The sequence below is a fragment of the Pseudophryne corroboree genome, chromosome 2, assembly GCF_028390025.1.
Source record: "Pseudophryne corroboree isolate aPseCor3 chromosome 2, aPseCor3.hap2, whole genome shotgun sequence".
Taxonomy (NCBI): domain Eukaryota; kingdom Metazoa; phylum Chordata; class Amphibia; order Anura; family Myobatrachidae; genus Pseudophryne; species Pseudophryne corroboree.
The window spans coordinates 179,708,249-179,734,489 of NC_086445.1; the positions used below are offsets into that span (position 1 = coordinate 179,708,249).

The following is a 26,241-nucleotide window of genomic DNA, read 5'->3' on the forward strand; positions in this document are numbered from 1 at the left end:
CGTCCTCAAAATCTAGTGCCCAGTGTGCCGAAACTGATGCCAGGGACGACCCGTGACTTCACAATCTAGTGCCCAGTGTGTCAAAACTGGTGCCATGGACGAATCGCAGCCTCACATTATAGTTGCCAATGTGGCAAAACTGGTACCAGGGGCTCCCCGTGGCCTCACAATCTAGGGCCCAGTGTGCCTAAACTGGTGCCAGGGGCTCCCTGTGGCCTCACAGTCTAGTGCCCAGTGTTCAAAAACTGGTGCCATGAGCAACCTACTGCCACACAATCTAGTGCGCGGTGTGCCAAAACTGGTGCCAAGGGATCCCTGCAGCCTCACACTCTAGTGCCCAGTGTGCCGAAACTGGTGCCATGGGTTCTGCAGCCTCACACTCTAGTGCCCAGTGTGCAAAACTGGGGCCAGGGGCCACCTGCGGCCTCACAATCTAGGGCCCAGTGTGCCGAAACTGGTGCCATGGGCTCTGCAGCCTCACACTCTAGTGCCCAGTGTGCAAAACTGGGGCCAGGGGCGACCCAGGGCCTCACACTCTAGTGCCCATTGTGCTGAAACTGGAACAAGGGGCTCACCACGGCCTCACAATCTAGTGCCACGTGTGCTGAAACTGCTGCAGGGACTCCCCGTGGCCTCACACTCTCCTGCCCAGTGTGCCAAAAATGATGCCTGGGGCTCTTCGCAACCTCACACTCTAGTGACCACTGTGCCGAAACTGGTGCCTGGGCCTCCCCGCGGCATCACAATCTAGTGCCCAGTATGACAAAACTGATGCCCAGTGTCCAGGGGTCACCCAAAGCCTCACAATATACTGCCCTGTGTGCTGAAACTGGTGCCAGGGGCGACCCACGGAATGAAACTCTAGTGCCCATTGTGCCGAAACTGGTGCCAGGGGCGAACCACGGACTTACAATCTAGTGCTCTGTGTGCCGAAACTGGTGCCAGGGGCTGCCCGCGGCCTCATACTCTAGTACTGAGTGTGCCAGAACTAGTGACAGGGGCGACCCGCGGCCTCACACTCTAGTGTCCAGTATACTGAAACTGGTGCCAGGGGCTACTTGCGGCCTCAAAATCCAGTGTGCCTAAACTGGTGCCAGGGGCTCCCTGTGGCCTCACACTCTAGTGCCAAGTGTGCAAAACTGGTGCTAGGGGCTACCTGTGGCCTCACAGTCTAGTGCCCAGTGTTCAAAAACTGGTGCCATGAGCAACCTACTGCCACACAATCTAGTGCATGGTGTGCCAAAACTGGTGCCAAGGGATCCCTGCAGCCTCACACTCTAGTGCCCAGTGTGCCGAAACTGGTGCCATGGGTTCTGCAGCCTCACACTCTAGTGCCCAGTGTGCAAAACTGGGGCCAGGGGCCACCTGCGGCCTCACAATCTAGGGCCCAGTGTGCCGAAACTGGAGCCATGGGCTCTGCAGCCTCACACTCTAGTGCCCAGTGTGCAAAACTGGGGCCAGGGGCGACCCAGGGCCTCACACTCTAGTGCCCATTGTGCTGAAACTGGAGCAAGGGGCTCACCACGGCCTCACAATCTAGTGCCACGTGTGCTGAAACTGCTGCAGGGATTCCTCGTGGCCTCACACTCTCCTGCCCAGTGTGCCAAAAATGGTGCCTGGCGCTCTTCGCAACCTCACGCTCTAGTGACCACTGTGCCGAAACTGGAGCCAGGGGCTCCCCGCGGCATCACAATCTAGTGCCCAGTATGACAAAACTGATGCCCAGTGTCCAGGGGTCACCCACAGCTCACAATATACTGCCCAGTGTGCTGAAACTGGTGCCAGGGGCGAACCACGGAATGAAACTCTAGTGCCCATTGTGCCAAAATTGGTGCCAGGGGCTCACCACGGACTTACAATCTAGTGCCCTGTGTGCCGAAACTGGTGCCAGGGGCTGTCCGCGGCCTCATACTCTAGTACCGAGTGTGCCAGAACTAGTGCCAGGGGCGACCCGCGGCCTCACACTCTAGTGTCCAGTATACTGAAACTGGTGCCAGGGGCTCCTTGCGGCCTCAAAATCCAGTGTGCCAAAACTGGTGCCATGGGCAACCTACAGCCTCATACTCTAGTGCCTGGTGTGCCAAAATTGGTGCCAGGGGCTCCCCGCAGCATCACACTCTAGTGCCCAGTGTGCCGAAACTGGTGCCAGGGGCCACCTGCGGCCTTACACTCTGGTGCCCAGTGTGCCGAAATTGATTCCAGGGGTGACCCCCAGCCTCACACTCTAGTGCCCAGTGTACTGAAACTGGGGCCAGGGGCAACCCGCAGAATAAAACTCTAGTACCCAGTGTGCCGACACCGGTGCCAGGGGCAACCCGTGGGCTCACTCTAGTGCCCAGTGTGCCGAAACTTGTGCCAGGGGCAAACCACGGAAACAAACTCTAGTGCCCACTGTGCTAAAACTGGTGCAAGGGGCTCACCGCGGCCTCACAATCTAGTGTCCAGTGTGCCGAAACTGGTGCCAGGGGCTACCCGCCGCCTCACACTCCAGTGCCCAGTGTGCCGAAACTGGGTCCATGGGCCTTCCGCGGCCTCAGACTCTAGTGCCCAGTGTGCCAAAATTGGTGCCAGGGGCTCCTTGTGGCCTCACACATTAGTGCCCAGTGTGCCGCAACTGGGGCCAGGGGCTCCCGGCGGCCTCACACTCTAGAGCCCAGTGTGCGTAAACTGTTGCCATGAGTGACCCACGGCCTCCTACTCTAGTGCCCAGTGTGCCAAAACTGGTGCCAGGGGCTCTCCTCGGCCTTACAATGTAGTGCCCAGTATGACAAAACTGATTCCAGGGGTGACTCAGCCTCACACTCTACTGCCCAGTGTGCCGAAACTGCTGCCAGGGACTCTCCGCGACCTCACAATCTAGTGCCCAGTGTGCCAAAACTGGTGCCAGGGGCTGCTCGCGGTCTTACAATCTAGTGCCCAGTGTACCGAAACTGGTCCCAGAAACTCACCACGGCCTCACAATCTAGGAGCCCGTGTGCCGAAACTGGTTCCAGGGGTGACCTACGGCCTCACACTCTAGTGCCCACTGTGCTTAAACTGGAGCAAGGGGCTCACCACGGCCTTACAATCTAGTATCACGTGTGCCAAAACTGCTGCAGGGGCTCCCCGTGGCCTCACACTCAAGTGCCCAGTGTGCCAAAACTGCTGCAGTGGCTCTCCGTGGCCTCACACTCTAGTGCCCAGTGTGCCGAAAATGGTGCCAAGGGCTCCCCGCAGCCTCACAATCTAGTGCCCAGTACGACAAAACTGATTCCAGGGGTGACCCACAGCCTGACAATCTACTGGCCAGTGTGCCGAAACTGGTGCCAGGGGTGACCCACGGCCTCACTCTAGTGCCCAGTGTGCCGAAACTGGTGCCAGGGGTGACCCTCGGAATGAAACTATAGTGCCCATTGTGCTGAAACTGGGGCAAGGGGATCACCACTGACTCACAATCTAGTGCCCTGTGTGCCAAAACTGGTGCTAGGGGCGAACCGCAGCGTCACATTCCAGTGTCCAGTATACTAAAACTAGTGCCAGAGGCTCCTTGAGGCCTCAAAATCTACTGCCCAGTTTGCCAAAACTGGTGCCACGGGTGACGCGCAGCCTCACACTGTAGTGCCCAGTGTGCCAACACTGGTGCTAGGGGCTCCCCGTGGCCTCACACTCTAGTGCCTAGTGTGCCAAAACTGGTGCCAGGGGCGACTCGCAGCCTCACACTCTAGTGTCCAGTATGCAGAAACTGGTGCAAGGGGCTCCTTGCGGCCTCAAAATCTAGTGCCCAGTGTGCCAAAACTGGTGCCAGGGGCTTCTTGTGGACTCACTTTCTAGTGCCCAGTGTGCGTAAACTGGTGCCATGGACTCTCCGTGGCCTCCTACTCTAGTGTCCAGTGTGCAAAAACTGGTGCCAGGGGCCTCACAATCTAGTGCCACGTGTGCCAAAACTGCTGCAGGGGCTCCCCGCAGCCTCACAATCAAGTGCCCAGTGTGCCAAAACTGGTGCCAGGGGCTCACCACGGCCTCACAATCTAGTGCCACGTGTGCTGAAACTGCTGCAGGGACTCCCCGTGGCCTCACACTCTCCTGCCCAGTGTGCCAAAAATGGTGCCTGGGGCTTTTCGCACCCTCACGCTCTAGTGACCACTGTGCCGAAACTGGTGCCAGGGGCTCCCCGCGGCATCACAATCTAGTGGCCAGTATGACAAAACTGATGACCAGTGTCCAGGGGTCACCCACAGCCTCACAATATACTGCCCAGTGTGCTGAAACTGGTGCCAGGGGCGACCCACGGAATGAAACTCTAGTGCCCATTGTGCCAAAACTGGTGCCAGGGGCTCACCACGGACTTACAATCTAGTGCCCTGTGTGCCAAAACTGGTACCAGGGGCTGCCCGCGGCCTCATACTCTAGTACCGAGTGTGCCAGAACTAGTGCCAGGGGCGACCCGCGGCCTCACACTCTAGTGTCCAGTATACTGAAACTGGTGCCAGGGGCTCCTTGCGGCCTCAAAATCCAGTGTGCCAAAACTGGTGCCATGGGCAACCTACAGCCTCATACTCTAGTGCCTGGTGTGCCAAAATTGGTGCCAGGGGCTCCCCGCAGCATCACACTCTAGTGCCCAGTGTGCCGAAACTGGTGCCAGGGGCCACCTGCGGCCTTACACTCTGGTGCCCAGTGTGCCGAAATTGATTGCAGGGGTGACCCCCAGCCTCACACTCTAGTGCCCAGTGTACTGAAACTGGGGCCAGGGGTAACCCGCAGAATAAAACTCTAGTACCCAGTGTGCCGACACCGGTGCCAGGGGCAACCCGTGGGCTCACTCTAGTGCCCAGTGTGCCGAAACTTGTGCCAGGGGCAAACCACGGAAACAAACTTTAGTGCCCACTGGGCTAAAACTGTTGCAAGGGGCTCACCGCGGCCTCACAATCTAGTGTCCAGTGTGCCGAAAATGATGCCAGGGGCTACCCGCCGCCTCACACTCTAGTGCCCAGTGTGCCGAAACTGGGTCCATGGGCCTTCCGCGGCCTCAGACTCTAGTGCCCAGTGTGCCAAAATTAGTGCCAGGGGCTCCTCGTGGCCTCACACATTAGTGCCCAGTGTGCCGCAACTGGGGCCAGAGGCTCCCCTCGGCCTTACAATGTAGTGCCCAGTATGACAAAACTGATTCCAGGGGTGACTCACAGCCTCACACTCTACTGCCCAGTGTGCCGAAACTGCTGCCAGGGACTCTCCGCGACCTCACAATCTAGTGCCCAGTGTGCCAAAACTGGTGCCAGGGGCTACTCGAGGTCTTACAATCTAGTGCCCAGTGTACCGAAACTGGTCCCAGAAACTCACCACGGCCTCACAATCTAGGAGCCCGTGTGCCGAAACTGCTGCAGGGGCTCCCCGTGGCCTCACACTCTAGTGCCCAGTGTGCCGAAAATGGTGCCAAGGGCTCCCCGCAGCCTCACAATCTAGTGCCCAGTACGACAAAACTGATTCCAGGGGTGACCCACAGCCTGACAATCTACTGGCCAGTGTGCCGAAACTGGTGCCAGGGGCTCACCACGGCCTCACAATCTAGGGCCTCGTGTGCCAAAACTGGTGCAAGGGGCGACCCGCAGCCTCACACTCTAGTGTCCAGTATGCAGAAACTGGTGCAAGGGGCTCCTTGCGGCCTCAAAATCTAGTGCCCAGTGTGCCAAAACTGGCGCCAGGGGCTCCTTGTGGACTCACTTTCTAGTGCCCAGTGTGCGTAAACTGGTGCCATGGACTCTCCGTGGCCTCCTACTCTAGTGTCCAGTGTGCAAAAACTGGTGCCAGGGGCCTCACAATCTAGTGCCACGTGTGCCAAAACTGCTGCAGGGGCTCCCCGCAGCCTCACAATCAAGTGCCCAGTGTGCCAAAACTGGTGCCAGGGGCTCACCACGGCCTCACAATCTAGGGCCTCGTGTGCCAAAACTGGTGCAAGGGGCGACCCGCAGCCTCACACTCTAGTGTCCAGTATGCAGAAACTGGTGCATGGGGCTCCTTGCAGACTCACACTCTAGTGCCCAGTGTGCCGAAAATGGTGCCAGGGGCTCCCCGCGGCCTCACAAACTAGGGCCCCGTGTGCCCAAACTGTTACCAGGGGCTCCCTGCGGACTCACACTCAAGTGCACAGTGTGCCGAAACTAGTGCCAGAGGCGACCCACAGCCTCACACTCTAGTGCCCAGTGTGCCGAACATGGTTTTAGGGGCTCCCTGCAGTCTCGCAATCTAGGGCCCAGTGTGCCAAAACTGGAGCCAGGGGATCCCCGCGGCTTCACACTCTTCTTCCCACTGTGCCCAAATTGGTGCCAGGGGTGACCCGCAGCCTCACAATCTACTGCCCAGTATGACAAAACTGATTCCAGGGCTGACCCACAGCCTCACAATCTAGTGCCCAGTGTGCCGAAATTGATGCCAAGGACTCCCTGTGGACTAACACTCTAGTGCCCAGTGTGCCGAAACTGGTGCCAGGGGCTCCCTGCGGCCTCACAATCTAGGTCCCAGTGTGCCAAAACTGATGCCAGGGGCTACCCGCGGCCTTACAATCTAGTGCCCAGTGTGCCGAAACGGGTGCCAGGGGCTCACCACGGCCTCACAATCTAGGGCCCCGTGTGCCAAAACTGGTGCCAGTGGCGACCCACGGCCTCACACTAGTGCCCATTGTGCTAAATGTGGTGCCAGGGATGACCTGCGTAATCAAACTCTAGTGCCCATTGTGCTCAAACTGGTGCAAAGGGCTCATCATGGCCTCACAATCTAGTGCACCGTGTGCCGAAACTGGTGCCAGGGGCTCCCCGCGGCCTCACAATCTAGGGCCCCGTGTGTCTAAACTGGTGCCAGGGGCTCCCTGCGGACTCACACTCAAGTACCCAGAGTTCCGAAACTGGTGCCAGGGGCTCCCCGCGGCCTCACACTCAAGTGTCCAGTATGCCGAAACTGGTGCCAGGGGCGAACCGCAGCCTCCCACTCTAGTGCCCAGTATGCCAAAACTGGTGCAAGGGGCTCCCTGTGGCTTCAAAATCTAGTGCCCAGTGTGCCGAAACTGGTGCCAGGTGCTCCTTGCGGACTCACACTCTAGTGCCCTGTGTGCCAAAACTGATGTCAGGAGCTCCCCGCGGCCTTACAATCTAGTGCCCAGTGTGCCAAAACTGGTGCCAGGGGCTGCTCGCGGCCTTACACTCTAGTGCCCAGTGTGCCGAAACTGGTGCCAGAGGCTCCCGCAGCCTCACACTCTAGTGCCCAGTGTGCCAAAACTGGTGCCAGGTGCTCCCCGCGGCCTCACACTCTGTTGCCCACTGTGCCCAAATTGGTGCCAAGGGTGACCCGCAGTGCATATTTTTCCCAAACTAGTGCCAGCAGCTTTCCGCAACCTCATACTCTAGTTCCCAGTGTGCCAAAACTGGTGCCAGGTGCTCCCCGCAGCCTACACTCTAGTGCCACCCGCGGCATCACAATCTAGTGCCCAGTGTGCCGAAAATGGTGCCAGGGGCAACCCGTGGCCTCACAATCTAGTGCTCTGTGTACCAAAACTGTTGTCAGGGGCGACCTGCGTCCTCACACTCTAGTGCCTAGTGTGCAGAAACAAGCAGGCGGAGACTGAAACTGGTGCCAGGGGTCAGAGGAGAATTTACCACAAGGCAACCATGGCAGCTGTTTAGGGCCCTGTGGGTCTCAGAGGGCCCCGCTGTTAAGGCTGTATAGAGGGCTTTTCTGGCGGACTGCGACCTCCGTCAAAAATGTCAGAGCACTGGGCTGGCTGAATACTCCCGGCAGGCTGTCAGTGATTAGACAGCTGCCTGTATCTCCAGTCCTGCAGTGTTGTAAGCCTCGATCACTCATATACAATGTGGTCAGCGAGTGAGGGTGTAATAATGGGATATGGGGGACCTGCTACATTCAGTGAAGGGAACACTGATTTAAAATGCAGTAACTGAGTGGTGTAATAATAGAAGTTAGAGGCGATGGGACATGATGCAATCAGTGAAGGATGAAATAATATACTGTAATTAGAGATGAGCGGGTTCAGTTCCCTGAGAAATGAACTCCCCCGAACTTCACTAACCGAGCCCGGATCCGAGTCAGGCTCGGGGTTTCCCACCTGACTCGGAAACCAGAACGAGGAAAAAACATCTTTATCTCGCTGTCGGATACTCGCGGGGCTTGGATTCCATATAAGGAGCCGCATGTCGCCACCATTTTCACTCCAGCATTGGAGAGTGTAGAGAGAGGACGTTTCTTCATCCTCAGTGTCCTGCATCAGTTCAGTGTTAGTATCTTGTGCTGCATCAGTCCAGTCACAGTGACGATTTCCTCTGATGCCATATGTCCAGTGCAGCTGTATAAGTCCAGTCCAGTGGTGCTGTGTTGTCCTGCATCAGTTCAGTGGTAGTCTCTTGTGCTGCATCAGTCCAGTCACACTGGTGGTGTCCTCTGCTGCCATATGTCCAGTGCTGCTGTGTAAATCCAGTCCATTGCAGTGGTGCTGTGTTATTCTGCATCAGTCCAGTGGTGGTGTCCCTGTGCGGCTGTATATGTCCAGTGGTACTGCCGTATATGTCCAGCGGTCCTTCCGTAGAAATCCAATGATACTGCCGTATATGTCCAGCGGTACTGCCATATAATTCCAGTTGTACTGGCGTATAAATCCAGTCCAGTGATATTGCCGTATATGTCGAGTGATACTGACGTATATGTCCAGTGATACTGCCATATAATTCCTGTGATACTGCCATATAATTCCAGTGGTACTGTCGTATAAATCCAGTCCAGTGATACTGCCGTATAAGTCCAGTGTTACTGCCGTATAATTCCAGTGATACTGCTTTATAATTCCAGTGGTACTGGCGTATAAGTCCAGTGGTACTGGCGTATAAGTCCAGTGGTACTGGCGTATAAGTCCAGTCCAGTGATACTGCCGTATATGTCCAGTGGTACTGCCATATAATTCCAGTGATACTGCCGTATATGTCCAGTGGTACTGCCATATATGTCCAGGGGTACTGGCGTATGAATACAGTCCAGTGATACTGCCGTATATATCCAGCGGTACTGCCGTGTAAATCCAGCGATACTTCCGTATACGTCCAGTGATACTGCCGTATATGTACAGTGGTACTGCCGTATAAATCCAGTGATACTGCCGTATATGTCCAGTGGTACAGGCGTATAAATCCAGTCCAGTGATACTGCCATATATGACCAGTGGTACTGTCATAAAAATTCAGTGATACTGCCGTATAGGTCCATTGGTACTGGCGTATAAATCCAGTCCAGTGATACTGCTGTATATGTCCAGTGGTACTGCCATATAATTCCAGTGATGCTGCCGTATAATTCCAGTGAAACTATCCCCCTGTTGCTAATTGGATCTACATCTGCCAAATTGAGATCTTTGGGGACAACATCTATAAGGACCGGGTAACCAGGGCTGGCTCCAGGCCTACTAGCACCCTGAGCGAGAAAATGTAAAAGCGCCCCTCCCTACCCGAAGGCGCGCGCACTCCAGGAAAAGTGGGCATGGCCTCCTGGGAAAGTGGGCGTGGCCTCATACCTTCATATTATCAGACTATAAATAAATATATTTTCACACCCCCTCTACGCACACAATTAGCAGCCTTACACATAATAGCCAAAGTAGTGTTCCTTTCACACAATGTCTCCAGTATAGTGTCAGATACACATAATCTGCAGTGCCAGATAGACATGATATGCCCCCCAGCAGTGCCAGCTACACGACATGCCCCACAGCAGTGCCAGCTACACATGACATGCCCGCAGCAGTGCCAGCTACACATGACATGCCCCGCAGCCGTGCCAGCTACACATGACATGCCCCCCAGCAGTGCCAGCTACACACAATATGCCCCCCAGCAGTGCCAGCTACACATGATAGTGTTCACTTTTTAGGGCAGGGTGCAGATCACAGGGAGGGCACATTTTTAAGTTAGGAGGGCAAAATGATGTACATACTGTAATGCTTGGTGTTCCCCCACCGAAACGCCAAAGCATGGACAGTGCGCGCCGAAGGCGCGCAGCAAAAATTTAGGGGCGTTGCTTCGTGCGGAAGTTGCGTGGCCACATAATAGTGCAGATAACATCGATCCCGAGCAACGTTGTGTAGCGCTACGAGCAGCGGGCACGGGATTCCCGCCGGCGGAATCCGGATCTCTTCTCAGCGGCCTTGGGGACCTCACAGCAAGTGAAGTGACTCCATTGGAGACGCCTTTTGGAAAATATCAAAGGCTATAAAGGTACTTTTGCACCGTAAAGGGACTGTCAATCTATAACATCAACGGCTGTGCAGGTGCACTGAGTAGTGAATGTGGAGGTCCCACTGACAATAGTGTTGGTTCATTTAACATAACCCTAAGTGTGCCTACGTAATCTCTGAGGAAGGTATCATTTGCAACTGATTTTATCAAGATAGAGGGAGTAAGTCGCAGACCAGCGCGCCCTTTCTATTTTTATTACCCACAGCGACTTTTATGTACTGGAGATCACCACATCACAGTGGGGTATAAGAATTTCTTCACTCCATCCCTATATGTTATATGTTTGTTTACCGGTAATAGGTAGTCACACTATATATTTTTACTGTTCCTGACTTTTAAACCATCATCAAATTAATATCCTGTAAATAAAACAGCAAGACTTTTGAAATAAAGTTTTTTTCTTAATTTATTTTCCTAAATATCTTTACATTCTGGTTCTTTGCGCTGGGAAAAATTCCTTGTATGTTGTATCCTTTATAGCGGAGCAAGGTAGTGCCCCGCCTCCTTCAGTTGCATTGTCCAGGATTATCCTATTCCTTCACTATAGCGCAGTACCCAAACCCCTTTTTTGTTTCCTTAAGACCACTGGGTAGATGTATTGCCTCCAGCAGCAACAACAGCAGTGGCACCAGCATCAGCATCTCGCAAAAGCCAACTCGATCCTAGGCAGGCTACACCGCTTTCCGTAAGAAACACACCGCTGACAACCTCTTACGGAAACTGAGGGACATCATCGCACAATGACTTACCCCAATTAGACTCTCCTGGGGATTTGTGATATCGGACAACGCCACCAATATTGTGCGTGCATTACATCTGGGCAAATTCCAGCACGTCCCATGTTTTGCACATACAATTAAATTTGGTGGTGCAGAATTTTCTTGAAAAATTACAGGGGCGTGCAGGAGATGCTGTCGGTGTCCCGTAAAATTGTGGGCCACTTTAAGCATTCAGCCACCGCATGCCGAAGACTGGAGCACCATCAAACACTCCTGAACCTACTCTGCCATCACCTGAAGCAAGAGGTGGTAACGAGGTGGAATTCAACCCTCTATATGCTTCAGAGGATGGAAGAGCAGCAAAAGGCCATTCAAGCCTATACATCCACCTACGATATAGGCAAAGGAGGGGGAATGCACCAGACTCAAGCGTAGTGGAGAATGATTTTCATCTTGTGCAAGGTTCTCCAACCCTTCGAACTTGCCACACGTGAAGTCAGTTCAGACACTGCCGGCTTGAGTAAGGTCATTCCCCTCATCAGGCTTTTGCAGAAGCAGCTGGAGAAATTGAAGGAGGAACTACGACGGAGTGATTCCGCAAAATATGTGGATGGAGCGCTTCATTCGCTTTAGCAGGATTCAAGGGTGGTCAATCTGTTGAAATCAGAGCACTACATTTTGGCCACCGTACTCGATCCTAGGTTTAAAGCCTACGTTGTATCTCTCTTTCCGGCAAACACAAGTCTGCAGAGATTCAAAGACCTGCTGGTGAGAAAATTGTCAACTCAAGCGGAACGTGACCCTTCAACAGCTCCTCCTTAATTTTCTCCCGCAACTGGGGCTGCAAGGAAAAAGATAAGATTTAGTAGCCCACCGCTGGCGGTGATGTAGGGCAGTCAGGAGCGAGTGCTGACATCTGGTCCGTACTGAAGGACCTGCCAACGATTACTGACATGTCTACTGTCACTGCATATGATTCTGTCAACATTGAAAGAATGGTGGAGGATTATATGAGTGACAGCATACAAGTAGGCATGTCAGACAGTCCGTATGTATACTGGCAGGAAAGAGAGGCAATTTGGATGCCCTTGCTTATTTTCTTAAGTTGTCCCCCTCCCTCCCCCCTCCAGTGTGTACTCCGAAAGAGTTTTTAGTGCAGCCGGTAACCTTGTCAGCGATCGGCGTAGATGGTTACTTCCACAAAATGTGGAGAAGATGTTGTTCATCAAAATTAATTAAAAATTCCTCCGGGAAGACCTTTACCAGTAATTGCCTCCAGAAAATACACAGGGACCTATGATGGTGGATTCCAGTGGGGACGAATTAATACTCTGTGAGGAGGATGATGTACACCCTGAAAGGGGTGTGGAATTGGAGGATGAGGATGAGGTCGACATCTTACCTCTGCAGAGCCAGTTTGTGCAAGATTGATTGCTTCTTTTTTGGTGGGGGCCACAGTCGTGTGGTAGACCATGTCACTGAAATGATTGGTTTCTTAAAGTGTGCATGTACTATTTATTCAACATAAGGGTGGGTGGGAGGGTCCAAGGACAATTCCATCTTGCACCTCTTTTTCTTTGCATCATGTGCTGTTTGGGGACTAGTTTTTTAAAGTGCCATCCTGTCTGACACTTCCGTACAACTCCAGGGGTACTGCCGTATAAGTCCAGGGATACTGCCATATAAGTCCAGTCCAGTGGCGGTGTCTTGTGCTGCATTAGTCCAGTGGTGGTGTCTTGTGCTTCCTTAAGTCCAGTGGTGGTGTCCTGTGCTATATATTATTTACTCCAAATAAAAGGGTTATATACATTACTTATATTATTAGCCAAATAATTTTTACAGGGTTTGCCTTGTGTGGTGTAGGGGTACGCTCGCCTGTGCTGCATATTATTATAATAGCTCCAAATGAAAGGGTTATTATTATCCAAGTTAATTTTACAGGCTTTACCGTGTGTGTGTGTGTGCGTGCGTGCGTGCGTGCGTGCGTGCGTGCGTGCCTACAGTTACCTCATTGCACCTCTTTTTCTTCTTTGCATGATGTGCTATTTGGGGCCTAGTTTTTAAATCTGCCATCCTGTCTGCCACTGCAGTGCCACTCCTAGATGGGCCAGGTGTTTGTGCTGCACACTTGTGTCGCTTAGCTTAGTCATCCAGCCACCTCGGTGCAACATTTTGGCCTAAAAATAATATTGTGAGGTGTGAGGTGTTCAGAATAGACTGGAAATGAGTGGAAATTAATGTTATTGAGGTTAATAATACCGTAGGATCAAAATTACCCCCAAATTCTGTGATTTTAGCTGTTTTTATGTGTGTTTTTTAAATCAGCAAGATCCAAAACCAAAACCAAAACACGAAAGGGTAGTTTTGGCAAAATCAATCCAGATCCAAAACACGAGCATGGAACCAGAACAAAAACCAAAACCAAGACACGAAAAGTGCCCACCGCACATCTCTAACTGTAATAGAATATAAGGAGGAAAAACAACAAATAATGTAAGAGGCATAAATCAGGTATAAAATTATAGTGCTATGGATTGTATGAGGGAGGGGGTCCCTAAATCGGTATCTTGCTTAGGGCCCCATGAGGTCTAAATCTATTAGGGGTAACCCGCGGCCTCACAATCTAGTGCCCAGTGTGCAGAAACAAGTACGCGGAGGCCGAAACTGCCCAGTCTAACAAACAAACAGACGGCAGGGCCGGATTTCCCGCAGTGCAACCTAGGCACCTGCCTTGGGCCCTGTGGTCTGCAAGGGGCCCATGGACAGGCCCCAGGAAATCCAGCCTAGGCTTCGTTCCTAGAGGAGCACCGCGCTGCATGTGTTACAGGTGCCACGCATGTCATGACGTCATGCGACAGACCCGTCCGCTGTGTGCCCTGAAAAGTGAGCATCGGAGTGCAGAGGTAGAAAATAAGGAAGTCTGCAGGTCTGGGATGCTGCACAGCAATAGCGCCTAGGGCTATCAGTGAACACTAGTGCAGGTGGATTGATGTGGTGAGGGATGAGAACAGCACAGTTTATACTGAAGTCTCTAAGATCCTCCTAACCATAGGACAATGGAAGAGGCTGAAGAGTGTCAATTCCCAGTTCAACCTCATGCCAGGAGAAAGGAGCAGGGCGCAGGCTGCCTTTTGAGAGGTTGTGTAAGACCCATCTGTTATTTGCATCCTCTCCTTGTGACTGGCTTCCTTTTTGTTTTTATATGATTGAGTTACACTGGTTTGCATTGTATTGTGACCCATTAAACCACTTTAATCTCTTTAACAGCCATTGATCTGCCACATGAGCTAGATATATACTAAAAGATATAGGATCAAAGTTGCTTTTAACAAAGTGACATCCTTCTGCATTGTTTGTACCCAGGGGCGTCAGAACGTTTTTAGGTTGGGGGGGGCAAGATATAATTTCCATTTGGCACCCCTAAATCGCTAAATGTGGCCCCCTCTGTGTTATACCTCATAACAAAAATGGAGAAAGACATGGATGGAGAGAGAGATAGAGAGAGAGAGAGACATGGAGAGTGACAGAGAGAGATACAAGGAGAAAGAGAAAGAGAGGTTTATCATCAGCAGCAGAATGTGAGGTACCCAGGAGTGCAGTTACCTGGAGGTCTGCAGGGCCGGCTCCAGGCGTGTTCCAATTGAGCGGCCGAACAGGGCGCCACACTTAATGGGCTCCGCTATCTCTCGCCGCCATATTGGAGCCTGGAGTGCTCACATAGTTTAGATTTGGCCCGCCCACAGCACTTCCCCTTATCGTCACAGCCACTGCTAGGAGTCGGGCCACGGGACGGGCGATGCTGCTGTCCCTTCCCGCGCACACTGTCACCAGAGCAGACCAGTTATTCCTCTGCTGGCTGCTGCGAGGGTGCGGTTCATCTAGAAGCAATTGGATCCTCCTGAGCACCCACTCGAAGTAATCCCTGTCTTAAGGGTATTTTTTTTTCTCATATGGTGCACTGTTCTTAAAATTATGTCACTCATTTTTATTCTTTGGAGACTGCACCACAGATATAATCAGTGACTGAGCTATAGTGATGTATCAGCTCTGTAGGAGGGATGTGTGGGTCTGAGGTCAAGGGGGGTTTGGTCCACATAGAATTGGGATGGGGGGGTGCAAGATTCCTGTTGCCGGCCCCGTGTGTTATGAATAAATATATATAATTATATATATATATATATCTAGAAAGAAGGTGAAAACAGCGCCTACTAGTGCAGTATATTAGAATTCTTCAAATGAAAACCTCCACCAGTTCAATAACACCCTTAGAAAAACGCAAGTACCATCATGAGTGGAGTTAACCACTTCATTAAATTGCACGCTCTCAAAATGGGAATTCCCAAACTGGATAGATTTCTCCCTTCAGCTCCAGAACCTCATGGTACTTCTAATGCTCAATGATCACCAATGAAAAGAAAGAAGGAAGCCGAAATAGTGTAATAAAGTTTTAACACCAGTTTAATTGTTAAAAAACAAAGCAAATACCCGTACATCAAAATAATGTAAAAATAGCTAGATACAGTTCAGTCTCTGTTCCTCAACGCGTTTCGTCCTTATGGCATCTCAAGCCTGGACTTCATCAGAAGTCCAGGCTTGAGATGCCATAAGGACGAAACGCGTTGAGGAACAGAGACTGAACTGTATCTACTACACATCAGATAAGCTATTTTTACATTATTTTGATGTACGGGTATTTGCTTTGTTTTTTAACAATTAAACTGGTGTTAAAACTTTATTACACTATTTCGGCTACCTTCTTTCTTTTCATTGGTGATCACTGAGCATTAGAAGTACCATGAGGTTCTGGAGCTGAAGGAGAAATCTATCCAGTTTGGGAATTCCCATTTTGAGAGCGTGCGATTTAATGAAGTGGTTAACTCCACTCATGATGGTACTTGCGTTTTTCTAAGGGTGTTATTGAACTGGTGGAGGTTTTCATTTGAAGGATTCTAATAAACTGCACTAGTAGGCGCTGTTTTCACCTTCTTTCTAGATCCATCAAAACAGACCGACTGAACACCGGTCACCTGGATTACGGCTGCCACCCTGTCAGAGGGAGTGTGGATTGGAGACAGAGAAATTGGACATTACCACTGTCTCTGGACTAAGACTTTCTTTATTTTCACTCATTTGGTGTAGCGCTAAGTACCACCTTTTCACCGATATATATATATATATATATATATACACACATATACATACATACATACAGTGGTCGAAGTGGAAATTTTGAAGTGATGGTATGCAAAAGTCAAGGACGTAATTATGCGCGTGCCTTCTCCAGAAAGAGGGCGTGGTCACCCAAAAGGGGGCATTCCCAGTGTAGTAGAACCCCTTATACTATCTAGTACTGGTGCCCCTTTCACCTTATAGCACACGGTACGAGCCGAAATTCACATTATAGCACACGGTACAAGCCGAAATTCACATTATAGCACATGGTACAAGCCGAAACTCACATTGTAGCACACTGAATGAGCCAAAACTCACATTGTAGCACACTAAATGAGCCGAAATACACATTGTAGCACACTGAATGAGCCGAAATTCACATTGTAGCACACTGAATGAGCCGAAACTCACATTGTAGCACACGGTACGAGCCGAAACTCACATGGTAGCACACTGAATGAGCCGAAACTCACATTATAGCACATGAGCCCTCATTCCGAGTTGTTCGCTCGCTAGCTGCTTTTAGCAGCAGTGCACACGCTAGGCCGCCGCCCTCTGGGAGTGTATCTTAGCTTAGCAGAATTGCGAACGAAAGATTAGCAGAATTGCGAATAGAAATTTCTTAGCAGTTTCTGAGTAGCTCGAGACTTACTCCTACACTGCGATCAGTTCAGTCAGTTTCGTTCCTGGTTTGACGTCCCAAACACACCCAGCGTTCGCCCAGACACTACCCCGCTTCTCCAGCCACTCCCGCGTTTTTCCCTGAAACGCCTGCGTTTTTCCACACACTCCCATAAAACGGCCAGTTTCCGCCCAGAAACACCCAATTCCTGTCAATCACACTCCGGTCACCAGAACGATGAAAAATCTTCATTAGGCCGTGAGTAAAATACCAAACTTTTGTGCTAATTTACTTGGCGCAGGCGCACTGCGAACATTGCGCATGCGCAGTTTGCGACAAATCGCTCCGTAGCGAAAAAAACTAACGAGCGAACAACTCGGAATGAGGACCATGGTACGAGCCGAAATTCACATTATAGCACACTGAATGAGCCGAAATTCACCTTGTAGCACACTGAATGAGCCGAAAATTCACATGGTAGCAAACTGAATGAGCCGAACTCACATTGTAGCACACTGAATGAGCTGAAATTCACATTGTAGCACACTGAATGAGCCGAAATTCACATTGTAGCACACTGAATGAGCCGAAACTCACATTATAGCACAAGGTACGAGCCGAAATTCACATGGTAGCACACTGAATGAGCCGAAATTCACATTGTAGCACACTGAATGAGATAAAATTCACATTGTAGCACACTGAATGAGCCGAAACTCACATTGTAGCACACTGAATGAGCCGAAACTCACATTGTAGCACACTGAATGAGCTGAAATTCACATTGTAGCACACTGAATGAGCCGAAACCAACATTGTAGCACACTGAATGAGCCGAAATACACATTGTAGCACACTGAATGAGCCGACATTCACATTGTAGCACAGTGAATGAGCCGACATTCACATTGTAGCACACTGAATGAGCCAAAATGGTGACAGCAGGGAGAGTGACGACAGGGAGAGAGAGTGACGACAGGGAGAGAGAGTGACGACAGTGACGACAGGGAGAGTAACGACAGGGAGAGAGAGTGACGACAGGGAGAGAGTGATGACAGTGACGACAGGGAGAGAGAATGACGACAGTGAGAGAGTGACGACAGGAAGAGAGAGTGACGACAGGGAGAGTGACGACAGTGACGACGGGGAGAGAGTGACGACAAGGAGAGAGAGTGACGACAGTGACGACGGGGAGAGAGAGTGACGACAGGGAGAGTGACAGGGAGAGAGTGATGACAGTGACGACAGGGAGAGAGTGACGACGGGCAGAGAGAGTGACGACAGTGAGAGAGTGATGACAGCGACGACAGGGAGAGTGACGACAGTGAGAGAGTGACGACAGTGAGTGATGACAGTGACGACGGGGAGAGAGAGTGATGACGGGGAGAGAGAGTGACGACAGTGACGACAGGGAGAGAGAGTGACGACAGGGAGAGTGATGACAGTGACGACGGGGAGAGAGAGTGACGACGGGGAGAGAGAGTGACAGCAGGGGAACATTACCTCATTTGTTGCTGGCAGCGGCAAGCGGTGGGCTGCTGGCGGCGGCGAGCAGCGTGCGGTAAGCGGCTGGTGGCGTGCGGTGGTGGGCGGCTGTGAGCTAATACAGCGCTCTACACAGCCTCTGGCCACCACACAGGTACAGGGAGCACAATGTGCAGCAGGATGGCCACTTCCCTCGCCTCCTGCTGCACTTTCAGTGCATTTCCGGGTCAGTGGAAGTAGTGGCGTATACCGCCCCACTTCGACCACTGTGTGTGTGTATATATATATATATATATATATACAGCTCATCTGTACATATGCATAGACATACATACACACACACACACACACACACACACACATGAAGTGGCACATACATCTTGCTTACAAACACACGCACAGCATACATACACAAGACATACATACACACAGAGTACATACATACAGGTACACAAACACCCCCCCTTCCCAATACCAGAAAGCAAAACTCCTTTTATAATAGACTGACCATCCGGCCTCCCTGTCATACTGTATGTGACACACACCTGGCTTTCGCACAGTCACTGCCTCACCAGTTCAGGGGGTGTATATTTTCTTTTCACCGCGATCCTGCGCCTCACATGAGGATCTTTCTGAAAGGCCCACTCAAGAACTGCTTGGGATGGGAGGAGCTGCGCGCGGCCACGGCAGCTCCCCCTACATGCAGCCTGTGCTGCGGCTAGCCCCTCCGTTTCAGCGTGAGGAGGCAAAGCCACTGTTGAATGAGAGCTTATTAAGGCGCTGCCACATGCCTGTGCGGTGTGCGCCTGACAAAAGTCAGCAGCTCCGATGGATCGGCAGCCGGGGAGGGGGGTTTCTAGGTACTCAGAACCCCCCCCCCCCCCCCGCCATTGCGTGCATGTATGGCCACTGTGGTTGGGGGTGGAGCCACTGCGGGGAGGAGGTGGCACCATGGAGGAGGCGTTTGGGACCGCCTGAGAGTGACACACGAGGAAGCCGGAGGAGCACCGGCGCCTCTCTCATCTTTGCGGGGGGCAAGCTGCCCCCTTGCCCCCCCCCCATTCCGACACCCCTGTTTGTACCCCACATAAGTGCGAGGAGCTGCATTTGGGTGTTGCTTACTGTACCAGTAGGGGCCTATTTAGCAGCCGCGCTGCCAGTCAACCCCTCCCTGTAGTTTATAGGATTCAGTCAGCCTGTACAGATATATTGTGCCAGCACCTCTCACTTCACTGATACTATCATATATGGCACTTCTATTAGAAACCGTTCCTTATTTGACATTTGGTACAACGTAAGGGCATTCCTGTAAAAAAAAAAAAATATATATATATATATATATATATATATATATACTGCATGATTATTAATATTTAAAGTCTACAGTAATATTGCAGAATTCACTAGAATTCAGATGTGGATGGATGCTGGCATAATAGTTACATCAAACACGAGCAATGACCCCTTCAGTAAAGGCGGATTACCATATTGTATCAGATGGCATAGCTGACAACACAAAGCTCATCAAACATCACGTCCTGGAAATATTAAAAGTTTTGCTGAAGAAAAGCACAGATAGGCACAAAGTTTTTTGGGGAAATGATGACCCGGTTATCTGGTGCAGAAATAGAGGCTGATACCCAGGGGTGTAGCCAGAACTTTATGGGCCGCATAGCAACATTTTGAAGGGCACCCATCAAAATGCTTTTAGAGAGACACTTCTCTGCAGCAGTTAATTTTATGCCCCATAATAGTGCCCTAGTTCATTTTCTGAACCATAGTAGGGCTTTATTTAAGGTTATGCCCCATAGTAGTGCCCTAGTTTCTTTTATGAATCGCAGTAGTGCTTAAGTTCACCCTACAGTATGTCACATTTCAGAGCTGCCAGTACACATCATGCCGCACAGTATCCCCAATTCACATTATGATATTGAGTGCTCCCCATTTATATTGTGTCTCATTACAGTGCCCTGGTTCATAATATATAACATTGAAATGCCCTCCAGTGCACTGCCTGCACCCACGGTAGCCACTCCCTTGCTTGCATTCATGTTTTTATGGAGACAATTATAGTCATAATGGGACTATTGCTACTGTACAAAGGGGGTTATTCAGAGATGGAAACAGATCTTGCGTCCACAGCAAAATTTGCATCCATAAACTCACATGCTGGGGGCCTACCAGCACAGGGAAAGGCCGCCCAGTCCTGCACAGAAAAAGGCAGCTGACCTGCGATGCGTTCACAATTTATTTGCTAACGCATCGATTATAGGATAATCCCTGGTCCGGCATCATCTCTTGTCTCGCAGTGGCTGCGTGTGAAGTGATGCAGCCACCCTGAAAATGGTCAGAACAAGCCTGTGCTGTCCGGAACACACCCACCAAATGCTGCAGCTCTGCCCCCTCTGACGCCCGCAGGTGTCAATCATGATGCAATCGCATATTCCAGGATGCGATCGCATCATAACCGCCCACGCACACACTGTGGCTGGTGCGCATGTGCAGATCCTCTGGATAGGGCCGCTGCATACAAACCTGCGTCTGCGTCTGAGTCTGAATAAGGCCCAAAGTTAAAAGATGTCTGGTCATACTAGTTCCGGGAGAGGAGGTAAATACTATATGTTCCTAAAAATAAAGAAAATTGTAAAGGCCCTACATTTTGTCAGTAGAGTTGACATGTGAGAACTAGAGATGTGCGGCGGGCAGTTTTTTCGGGTTTTGGTTTTGGATCTGGATCCCTGCTCTTATTTTGGATCTGGATTGGTTTTGCCAAAACCACCCTTTCGTGTTTTGGTTTTGGATCTGGATGATTTTTGAAAAAAAACATAAAAACAGCCAAAATCACAGAATTTGGGGGTGATTTTGATCCTACGGTATTATTAACCTCCTTAACATTAATTTCCACTCATTTCCAGTCTATTTCCACTAATTTCCAGTCTATTCTGAACACCTCACACCACACAATATTGTTTTAGGCCAAAAGGTTGCACCAAGGTTACTGGATGGCTAAGCTAAGCGACCCAAGTGGGCGGCACAAACATCTGGCCCATCTAGGAGTGGCACTGCAGTGTCAGACAGGATGGCACTTTTAAAAACTAAGCCCCAAACAGCAAATCATGCAACGAACAAAAAGAGGTGCAATGAGGAAGCTGGATGGCTAAGCTAAGCGATCCAAGTGGCGGCACAAACACCTGGCCCATCGAGGAGTGGCACTGCAGTGTCAGACAGGATGGCACTTTTAAAACCTAGGCCCCAAACAGCACATAATGCAACAACAAAAAAAGAGGTGCAATGATGTAGCTAGATGGCTAAGCTAAGCAATCCAAGTGGCGGCACAAACACCTGGCCCATCTCGGAGTGGCACTGCAGTGTCAGACAGGATGGCACTTTTAAAAACTAGGCCCCAAACAGCACATCAAGCAAGAAGAAAAAGAGGTGCAATGAGGTTGCGGGATGACTAAGCTAAGTGACCCAAGTGGGCGGCACAAACACCTGGTCCATGTAGGAGTGGCACTGCAGTGGCAGACAGGATAGCACTTTTAAAAAGTAGGCCCCAAGCAGCACATCATGGCCCATCTAGGAGTGGCACTGCAGTGGCAGACAGGATGGCAGTTTTAAAAAGTAAGCCCCAAACAGCACATCATGCAAAGTAGGCCCCAAACAGCACATAATGCAAAAAAAAAAAAGAGGTGCACCGAGGTTGCTGGATGACTAAGCTAAGCGACACAAGTGTGTAGCACAAACACCTAGCCCATGTAGGAGTGGCACTGCAGACAGGATGGCACTTTAAAAAAAAACTAAGCCCCAAACAGCACATCATACAAAGAAAACAACAAGGTGCAATAAGGTAGCTGGATGGCTAAGCTAAAAGATCCAACACCTGGCCCATCTAGGAGTGGCACTGCAGTGTCAGACAGGATGGCACTTTTAAAAACTAGGCTCCAAACAGTAGAAGAATAAGAGGTGCAATGAGGTCGCTGGATGGCTAAGCTGAACGACTCAAGTGGGCGGCACAAACACCTGGCCCATCTAGGAGTGGCACTGCAATGGCAGACAGGTTGGCAGTTTTAAAAAGTAGACCCCAAACAGCACATCATGCAAAGAAGAAAAAGAGGTGCAATGAGGTCGATGGATGACTAAGCTAAGCGACACAAGTGGGTGGCACAAACACCTGGCCCATCTAGGAGTGGCACTGCAGTGTCAGACAGGATGGCACTTTTAAAAACTAGGCCCCAAACAGCACATGATGCAAAGAAAAAAAAAGAGGTGCACCGAGGTTGCTGGATGACTAAGCTAAGTGACCTAAGTGGGCGGCACAAACACCTGGCCCATTTAGGAGTGGCACTGCAGTGTCAGACAGGATGGCACTTTTAAAAACTAGGCCCTAAACAGCACAACATGCAAAGGAGAAAAAGAGGTGTAATGAGGTGCAATGAGTGGCACGCAGTGGCTGAATGTTGAAAGTGCCCCGCAATTTTTTGAGCCACCGACAGCATCTCCTGCACGCCCCAGTCATTTTTCAAAAAAATTCTGCACCACCAAATTAATTGTATGTGCAAAACATGGGACATGCTGGAATTTGTCCAGATGTAATGCACACACAATATTGGTGGACTTATATGGCAGTACCCCTGGACTTATACGGCAGCACCACTGGACTGATACGGCAGCACCACTGGACTGGACTTGTACGGCAGCACCACTGGACTGAACTTATATGGCAGCACTACTGGACTTATATGGCAGTACCCCTGGACTTATATGGCATCACCACTGGACTGGAGTTATACGGCTGTACCCCTGGACTTCTACTGCAGTGCCCCTGGACTTATACGGCAGTACCCTGGACTTATACGGCAGCACCACTGGACTGGACTTATACAGCAGTACCCCTGGACTTATACTGCAGTGCCCCTGGACTTATATGGCAGCACCACTGGACTGGACTTATACGGCAGTACCTTATATGGAACCCAAAACCCACGAGAATCCGACAACAGGATGATGACGTTTTGCCTCATTCTGGTTTCAAAGTCTGGCGAGAAAACCCGAGCAAGAATCGGACTTGGGCTTGGGACGTGATGTTCAGGGGGGTTCGGTTCTCAGGGATCCGAATCCGCTCATCCCTAGTGAGAACCACTGGTGTTTCAGATGTATTGGTGTTGCCAGCATTTCAAATTATTCTTCACTATGTGGGAATTCAATTGAGAGCAGGAAGTTAAAAAAAATCCTGCAGGAGGAGGAGAGAAAATTAGACGCAGTGATTTCTATAGAAACCCTCATAGCAAGTCGGATTTCTCCTAAAATCAGTGGCGTCGCTGCGGGTACCTCGGAACTGAATTCATTCGCTCAAAAGACTTCAAAATGGAAATTGTGCTTTGCTGGGACACCCTGTTTTCAGATGCATTGCCCCGGCAAGCAAGCTTTGTTAAACAGCTTTGATAAATTGGACCAGGTGCTCTTTAGCCAGGCATACTAGCACTCGTAGTTCTCCAACAGGAAAGGGGGCAGAGGGGGAGGGGGCAGGTACTAATGATCAGGGCTGGGCCACATGTTGTTCCCCTTCACAGCATACACTCCAACTGTACCTTTTTAGCAGGTACAGTACCTTTTTTTATGGTCTGTAACGATTTTTGGCTTTCCAGACTTCCATTGAAAGTATAGGAAAAGGGACGTGACCACGCCCCATTTCCCACGGCCACGCCCCCTTTGTACCGATTTTTATGTGTAAAATGTTGGAGGGTATGTTACAGCATGCGCATCATTTTTTTAATTGGGGCTTTTTGGGATGGGGCATGGCCACGCCTCCTGATTTGTATTGCCCCTCTCATTATCGGCCCTGACAACAGATGAAGCTGCATATTGCTAGAACTTGCTATAGATGGTCTGTGACTGCACCTAGTGGCCTCCTTGGAAGACCTGCTTTGTATTACATGCACAGTCATAACTGTAATACAAGGAGTAAAAGCTAAAATATGTCTATAAAATTCTATTAAAAAAAAAAGTCTTCATAACTTGAATTTATTACATGTTTTACCATGTCTTCTGTCAACTACCTGCTTGCAATAAAACAAGTCTGAGACTTGTTTTCGTGAGGAATAATATTTTAGCATTTTTTTTTCTATCAGGATTCCCTTATATTAGACAAGAGGCTTCCAAACCTACTAATTAACCTTTAATAGAGGAGTCAGAATAGCACATTCCAATGTGATAGGCTGTTATTTCTTACCCTTTTTAGTTATATACTAAATGCTTCACTTATTACATAACTTATACCTTTTTTTTTTGTTCTGTACAAAGGAAATAGTGATGTTACTGTAATTTTAGCACCACAGTAGCCCCATAGCAAAACTTGACAAGCTGAAACGCATCAACTACAGACTAAAACTATCACTTACTGCTGGCTCTCAGCTAGACGTGACCACCAATAATAAGCAGAATGACTAAACACAAAAGAATTGTTCTCACTGTGCTGACACTTTCATCATTCATAAGTACAGTATCAGAGCATCAAAGTGGATATACCAAACTGAATGGGGCCCAAAACAGGCAGCAGACAAAACTCAAATCTTGTATTATGTCATAGGACAGTGTAAACTGGTACTATGCATCATAAAATAATATTCTGTGCTTATCAGAAGTACAGAAGAGTCCAGGCTCATCTTAAGTTCTATTTGCGGCACTCGAGACTCGTTTGCCATGAATAATGTGCCAGTGACTATTCACAGGCACGTGCTTATATACCCGCTTCCATACGAATGCATGGTGCGTATGTACACCTTGTCTAGTCACGGCAGGCTACCGTGATGCGTACACACGCGGCAGGCAAAAAATGCAAGATGAAGAAGGACATGTGTGATATCTCATTATTCTCCATATCACTGTGGTTTGCATTGCCCATTGTTCTTGGCACAGTCATTTATCTTCAAGCCTAAAGCAAGCCCCACTTAGGGAGATTCCGGTGTTGGGCGCTAGATAAGATCAGTCTGGGCTGAGTGGTAGTGTCACTTCAGCCATCAATAGGTCCTGTACTGGCCATACACAAGCTGAAAGGTTTAGAATGTAACCTCTCACGAGCAGGGCCATCAACCCCTAATGTGCTTATCCTTCTCTTACTTAAACCTTCTTTGATGGCACCAAACCCTGTGGTTTTCTGCCTCCCTGATACAGTACTTATGTCAGTGTCGTCTGCTACTGTAGCTATGTTTATTTACCCTGTACTTGTCCTATATTATCTTCAACTGTAAGTCACTATTTTCCTGTTTTGATTATTTTGTTAATGTACTCTGTAATTGGGTGCTGTGGCTCCCTTGTGGCGCCATATAAATAAAGGATAATAATAATAATAATAATATAACTTGTACATCACTGTTTCCTACACTACCTTTATCAAACCATGGCTTAATAAAACACAGACAGAAGTGACTGAGCCCTACCCCACTATGTTTGTGGTGGGTTCTAATTAAGTTTATTGATTGCCACCTCATCTGTTCTCTGATTACCATTTCCCTGGTATATACAGAGAGTCTTTGCTCAGGTGAGGGTGGAACTGATACTACAGTGGGACACTTCCTATGTATTGCCCAATCACTGATGAGCTGCAGTTCTTCTCTCTTCTCTGCTTTCTGGCCTCAGACACCATAGAAGTGGAACTAGTGATATCACACATTAGTAAATGTGAACCAGCAGGCACCATCCATGCTCTGAGTCATTGGGCTCTGGTATTCATGAGTTTTTGGTACATCCAAGCATAAAAGAAGAAACCTAAGAATGTGTAGCCACCAGCTGTAATGGTGTTGAGCAGATTCATCTCATTGGATGAGGTTCCAGAACACACACGATCCACTAGTCCTAGCTTGCAGTGTTATTGCTGTGTGTAGTGGACTCCTTATGAGACACAATGAACATGGCTGAATTCTTGAGTTCAGGTGGAGCAGTGCTCCCCTATAAGTGACTATCTCTGCAGTGACTGGGAGCAATG

General features: G+C 49.9%; 1 long non-coding RNA gene across 2 annotated transcripts in view; it reads left to right on the plus strand.

The window, feature by feature from the left end:
- Nucleotides 1-26,241, plus strand: part of LOC135050618 (uncharacterized) — a 43,883-nt gene that overhangs the window by 10,167 nt on the left and 7,475 nt on the right. The window lies entirely within an intron of this gene.